Source organism: Rhipicephalus microplus, chromosome 3 (genome assembly GCF_043290135.1).
Source record: "Rhipicephalus microplus isolate Deutch F79 chromosome 3, USDA_Rmic, whole genome shotgun sequence".
Classification (NCBI taxonomy): domain Eukaryota; kingdom Metazoa; phylum Arthropoda; class Arachnida; order Ixodida; family Ixodidae; genus Rhipicephalus; species Rhipicephalus microplus.
The window spans coordinates 189,166,496-189,173,204 of NC_134702.1; the positions used below are offsets into that span (position 1 = coordinate 189,166,496).

Consider the following 6,709-nt stretch of genomic DNA (forward strand, 5'->3'; position numbering starts at 1 on the left):
AGGAAAGCCGCATATTTCTATAGTCAAACAAAATGGCAGCGCTGTTCGATGAAATGTATTTCATGATATGCGCACCGGTAACTCGTGGTGCCGTAGTATTACAACAGGCAATAAAAAAAGATACCGCTAAAGTCGAGAGCGATTTGGAGGTGCCGGGGCTTGAACCCGGGACTTCACACATGCAAAGCGAGCACTCTACCACTGAGCTACACCCCCGTTACATCTGGAGCACTCATTAACAAGCTTCTTGGTGCTCATCAGCTTGTTCTAACAATGAATTAATCAATTAGTTCAAATAAACAAAATCATCTCGTCATTGCCGCCTGATGCAGTTTTTTCATCATTAAAGAAAGCCGCATATTTCTATAGTCAAAGAAAGTGGCAGCGCTGTTTGATGAAGTGTATTTCATGTTATGCGCACCGGTAACTCGTGGTGCCGTAGTATTACAACAGGCAATAAAAAAAGATACCGCTAAAGTCGAGAGCGCTTTGGAGGTGCCGGGGTTTCAACCCGGGACTTCTCACATGCAAAGCGAGCGCTCTACCACTGAGCTACACCCCCGTTACATCTGGAGCACTCATAAACAAGTTTCTTGGTGCTCATCAGCTTGTTCTAACAATGAAATAATCAATTAGTTCGAATAAACAAAATCATCTCGTCATTGCCGCCTGATGCAGTTTTTTCATCATTAAGGAAAGCCGCATATTTCTATAGTCAAAGAAAGTGGCAGCGCTGTTTGATGAAGTGTATTTCATGTTATGCACACCGGTAACTCGTGGTGCCGTGTTATTACAACAGGCAATAAAAAAAGATACCGCTAAAGTCGAGAGCGCTTTGGAGGTGCCGGGGTTTCAACCCGGGACTTCTCACATGCAAAGCGAGCGCTCTACCACTGAGCTACACCCCCGTTACATCTGGAGCACTCATTAACAAGTTTCTTGGTGCTCATCAGCTTGTTCTAACAATGAATTAATCAATTAGTTCAAATAAACAAAATCATCTCGTCATTGCCGCCTGATGCAGTTTTTTCATCATTAAGGAAAGCCGCATATTTCTATAGTCAAAGAAAATGGCAGCGCTGTTCGATGAAATGTATTTCATGATATGCGCACCGGTAACTCGTGGTGCCTTAGTATTACAACAGGCAATAAAAAAAGATACCGCTAAAGTCGAGAGCGATTTGGAGGTGCCGGGGCTTGAACCCGGGACTTCTCACATGCAAAGCGAGCACTCTACCACTGAGCTACACCCCCCCTTTTTTTTTTCTTTATTGCCTTCTTGACTACAGGTCAAGCTAATATGACAATCACTATCACACGTGTTTCATGCGTGACAACGCGTCAAACAAAGATATTACATCTTCATTACAGTCAGTAGTCTTATACACATCTCGCACTTTTATAACAGCTTCCACGAAACACTCATTAACGGATAGAACCCTCATATCACAGTGTCTGTACGATAGCATACTACGCCAAACCGAATGAAGACCAAGTACAAATATAACATCCAAATTTTGCACAGAACTATCACAAGGCAAAAAACGAATTCCATATGAAGTAAGAGGTAAATCTTTTTTTAAAGTTCTCTGTAAAATGTCCCAAAAGAAAATAGCGTTCTTACAATCAATAATCACATGTTCAATGGTCTCAGGTTTGTTACACAGGAGACAGCTGCTTCCCCATGGTACATACATCCCTCTCTCTTCAAGCTACGTTTTTACTGGCAAGGTTCCCGTATGAAGTTTACAAAAGAAGGTTTTCACATTGGGTGGTATACACATGTTTTTCACTCGCTTTAGTACGTCATGACCATATGATTTTTCATACCTTGAACGGTACAGGGGCACAGGAAAAACATTCTGTATTAGGTCTTTCATAAGGCGCTTTCTTTTCACATTAGTTAGGTAATCTATCGAAAACCTCGCCCTTAAGAAACGATATGAGAACACAACTTCGCGCAAGAACGGTGACAAAGTGTGTCGTTCTCGCCTGTCGGAAGATACAAAGAAGTCAGGCATGTGGTGTAACAGCGTTGTTTGAAATAACGAACGTAAAAAAGAGTCTCTCTGGTCTCTAATGAGCAGGAAGCGTGATATTACTTGGTTAAGAAACAGATGGCACAGAGACAGCCCTCCTTGCTTAACCCGCCGAAACAAGTTCGTTCTAGATGTTCTCTCCCACGTAGAGCTCCAGATGAACGTGGCGAATACCCTGTGGACTTTGTGAATGGTTTTACGCTTACAACTAAGTACTTGCAAAAGGTACATAATTTTAGCAGCCAGAAACACGTTGCATACAGCTGACCGAGAGAAAATTGATAAGCCACGACCGCCCCATCCTTCGGCGGTCGCGCGCAGTTCTTCAGCCTTTTCAAGCCAAAATGCTTCACTGTCTTGATACCTGTCCATTGGTACCCCAAGGTAACGACTAGGCGTCGTGAGCCACTGAATATTTTCAAAAGAACTGGGCGTAAGGTCCCAATTACCATGCCATAAACCAATGCTTTTTTCTTTGTTCATGAAACTTCCACTCGTGTCACAAAACCTTTGAGTGATTTTTAATAACGAAGTGACACTCTCTCTATCAACTGCAAAAAAAGCAATATCGTCGGCGTATGCCAAAACACGCACTTCACACGACTGCAACCTGAAACCATTAATCCCTGCATGGTGAATCACTTTCTGACACAATGGTTCCAAAAATAGAGCGAAGAGCAAAGGACTTAAAGGACAGCCCTGGCGCACGGAGGAAAGTACTTGTATGCGCTGTGAGAGTTCTCTATTAACAATTAAATTTGTGGTTGAATTTTTATATGCCAATTTAATACCTTTACATATGATCGCACCAAGACCAACGTACTCAGCTAGCATGAAGAGTATATTGTGTGGAACCATGTCGAAAGCCTTGGCTAGATCAATTTGCAACATAGCTACTTTTAGAAGCGCAGCGTCACAATACTCCAAAATGCTCCTGGCAACATGAATATTCGTGAATATGCTCCTACGCTTGATGCCACAAGTCTGATGTGACCCGACCAACTTGTATATAACTCCTTGCAACCTCCTAGCCAGAACTTTCATAAACACCTTATAATCTACGTTTGTTAGCGTGATTGGCCTGTATCCTGTCACTTTGCGTAAAACATGTTGCTCTTTCCCTTTAGGAATCAGCACGGTGTGTGCTCGATTAAACGATGGAGGCAAAGCTCCGCGATCTAAAGACTCTGAAAAAACCTCATGCAATGCGGCGGCCATATCCTCCTTGAACGCCTTGTAAAAGGCGGCATTAATGCCATCTGGACCAGGTGATTTGCCCATGCCGAGATCATCGATAGCCTTCTCAATTTCCCCTATACTAATAGACATTTCCAATAAATTTGTGTCCTCAGCTTTAAGTGTCGGCATTTCTATCAAGAACTCATCTACAAAACCCGGCTCCTTTGGTTCGCGATAAGCAAACAAGTCCTCATAATAGTTTTCAAAAGCTTTCATAATATCTTTAGGTTCTTTCAATATTTTACCATTCCATTCTATCTCTAGTATGTCGTGAGCTCGAGCATATGCCTTTTCATCTGACAAGGCTCGCTTTGTCGGGGCTTCACCTACGAGGTATCTCTCAGCTCTTGCTCGTATAATTGCGCCTTTATATTTATCTTCTTCAAGACATTCAATCTTGTTTTTGACAACCTGCAGTTGATGTGTGAATAAGCCCGGGTTTTCTGCTTCAATATTCATTAAATCATTTAGCTCTGCCCGTAGCTCACGTTCCTGTTTTCGAGCTTGATACTGCATGTAGCAACCACACTCTATTGCATTCATTTTTATCTTTTGCTTAAATAATTCCCATCTTTCCGTGGCACTCCTTTCTGCGTTTTTGAAAAAATTCTCGATTTCCTTCTTTGTCTTATCTACAAACCCTTCGTGCGTAATTATCTTAGTATTCAGTTTCCATGTTTCCCATACAACCTTCTTTTTGCACTTTCTACCTATCTCAAACAAAACTAAGCAATGATCACTGAAGGAAACAGCATAAACGTCATAGTTCTGACATAAAGGTACTATCTCAGAACAAACATATGCTCGATCTAGTCGTGCGTGACTCGAACCTTGAAAATGTGTGAAGTGCTGGCGACTGCCACCCATCGCAAACAGAGCTACGTCATGTAAAAAGTACTTATTAAGGCTGTCTCTAAGCAACCCAACGCTTTCATCTCCTAATTTAGCAGTATACGTGCAATCTTCTTGGGTCAAAACACAATTGAAGTCACCCAACAGAACCACACATTTCTGACATTCAAAGTACGCTTGAATTTACCGAAAAAACAAACATCTGTCTCTCGAATTCGTAGGTGCGTATACACAGATAACTCTAAATTTAGTGTTCCCGTAACAAAAGTCACACAAAACAAAACGCCCATGTAGGCAACTTTTGACCTCTTCCACTACAATACCAAGAGAGTTCTTGACAAAAATAATACATCCGGCTGATGCTCCCACTGCATAGCTCACACACGCATTGTACCGCAATGAAAATTCTGCTACCAAGCTATCAGTCGCGTCCTCAGTACTAACTTTAGTCTCCTGAACCGCGAGCAAGTCAAGGTCTTTTTCTTGCATCAAGCGTTTCAACTGGTACTGTTTGCGACGCGTTCCTAGACCACGTACATTCAGCGTACCAATGCGTAAAGGCGCAGTCATGCCAGCCATGTTGATGACAAATATGGAAACTACAATCCTGCGCTTACCGTGTCTCGTACACCGTGCAGTGGGAAAACCGGGGTCTTACGCGTCTAGATCCTGTCCCCGAACCGGCGACGATGACGCCGACCGGGTTTCGAGGGCATATTTTTTACTCTTAGCGCCCGTGACGCGATGCCACAGACGCTCCGAGCGTTTCAAGTTGCGTTCCGTGCTCTCCACTCGGCAACGCTTGCCGCGTCCCGTGGTCGCTTCCGGAGACTCTGTGCCGGCCGCGGGCGTAGCGATCTCGCCACTGGCACCAATATCTTCCTCCATCGATTCTTGAATGTCCTGCTGGCCGCCTGTTGCGGCCAACTCCTCGGATTCTTTCGTTGAGTTTTTGTCATCTTGCGTTGTCGCGTCGGCTGTCTCTTCTCCAGTTGCCTGAACCGCCGCGTGGGGTCCCACGACGTTGCTGCCAGGGGCCAACTTCTCAGCCTCTTCGGCGTCCATTAGATTATCTTGGGCGTCGTCTGTTGGCAGCACGGTCTTCGTAACTCTGGCATAACTCCTGACGCAATCTTGACTTTCATGACCAAACGCTCGGCATACACCACAGCGGGGAGTCTGGCAGTCTCGTCGTATGTGTCCTTGCATGTGACACCTTAGGCAAAGCGGTGCCCGACCCGGGGCCACAAGAAGGACGGTGCCCCCTCCAATCTTAAAAAGGTGCGGCAAGTCTTCTAGCACCACGCCTTCCTTCAGTTTCAGTCGCACCACCCTCGTCGTCGATATCGCGTGTTCAAAGCCCGCGACGGTCCAGTTGTCATTGGAAACCTCCAGAACTTCACCAAACTCACCCAACGCTTGTCGAATGCTCTCATTCGAGACCGCAAAGTCAACCCAGTGAATTTTCACAGTTACATCATGTTGGATAGGGTCGATGATAGCACAGAAGCCACCCTTGACTCGGAGTCCACCTGTTTTGAGTAATGCTTCTTTGTCATCCTTGCTTCGCATCTTCGCTAGCCAGATGTGATTCATCTGGAAGGCTCCAATGCCAATGATCGCCTTGATGAGTCCCACTTCTTCCAACGGGGCCCGAAAGTCTTCCAGCCGGTATGGTCTTTTTTCCAAATCCCCGTGCAGAAAAACACACTCTTCCATACTGTCACCCGACGGCAATGTAGGCAACAAAAACCGGTAATCCGATGGTGCAGAAGGGAACCTAACACCGCGGCCAGCAGCGGCCGCCGAAGCACCTCGCACGGAGCGAGCCATCACACGTCCGTCTCCCACCGAAGCAGAACGCAGAGTCACTGAGCTACACCCCCGTTACATCTGGAGCACTCATTAACGAGTTTCTTGGTGCTCATCAGCTTGTTCTAACAATAAATCAATCAATTAGTTGAAATAAACAAAATCATCTCGTCATTGCCGCCTGATACAGTTTTTTCATCATTGAGGAAAGCCGCATATTTCTATAGTCAAAGAAAATGGCAGCGCTGTTCGATGAAATGTATTTCATGATATGCGCACCGGTAACTCGTGGTGCCGTAGTATTACAACAGGCAATAAAACAAGATACCGCTAAAGTCGAGAGCGATTTGGAGGTGCCGGGGCTTGAACCCGGGACTTCTCACATGCAAAGCGAGCACTCTACCACTGAGCTACACCCCCGTTACATCTGGAGCACTCATAAACAAGTTTCTTGGTGCTCATCAGATTGTTCTAACAATGAAATAATCAATTAGTTCGAATAAACAAAATCATCTCGTCATTGCCGCCTGATGCAGTTTTTTCATCATTGAGGAAAGCCGCATATTTCTATAGTCAAAGAAATAGGCAGCGCTGTTCGATGAAATGTATTTCATGATATGCGCACCGGTAACTCATGGTGCCGTGGTATTACAACAGGCAATAAAACAAGATACCGCTAAAGTCGAGAGCGCTTTGGAGGTGCCGGGGATTAAACCCGAGATTTCTCACATGCAAAGCGAGCGCTCTACCACAGAGCTACACCCCCG

At 45.0% G+C, this 6,709-nt stretch overlaps 5 non-coding genes across 5 annotated transcripts; all 5 read right to left on the bottom strand.

Annotated features, from left to right (window-relative positions):
* Positions 1 to 144: 144 nt before the first annotated feature.
* TRNAA-UGC (transfer RNA alanine (anticodon UGC)) lies at positions 145 to 216 on the bottom strand. The gene has a single exon. It is a non-coding gene; the product is annotated as a tRNA-Ala (tRNA).
* Positions 217 to 490: 274 nt separating this feature from the next.
* Positions 491 to 562, bottom strand: TRNAA-UGC (transfer RNA alanine (anticodon UGC)). Its single transcript has one exon. It is a non-coding gene; the product is annotated as a tRNA-Ala (tRNA).
* Positions 563 to 836: 274 nt separating this feature from the next.
* Positions 837 to 908, bottom strand: TRNAA-UGC (transfer RNA alanine (anticodon UGC)). Its single transcript has one exon. It is a non-coding gene; the product is annotated as a tRNA-Ala (tRNA).
* A 274-nt stretch (positions 909 to 1,182) lies between these two features.
* TRNAA-UGC (transfer RNA alanine (anticodon UGC)) lies at positions 1,183 to 1,254 on the bottom strand. The gene has a single exon. It is a non-coding gene; the product is annotated as a tRNA-Ala (tRNA).
* Positions 1,255 to 6,290: 5,036 nt separating this feature from the next.
* On the bottom strand, positions 6,291 to 6,362 carry TRNAA-UGC (transfer RNA alanine (anticodon UGC)). Its single transcript has one exon. It is a non-coding gene; the product is annotated as a tRNA-Ala (tRNA).
* Positions 6,363 to 6,709: the final 347 nt, after the last annotated feature.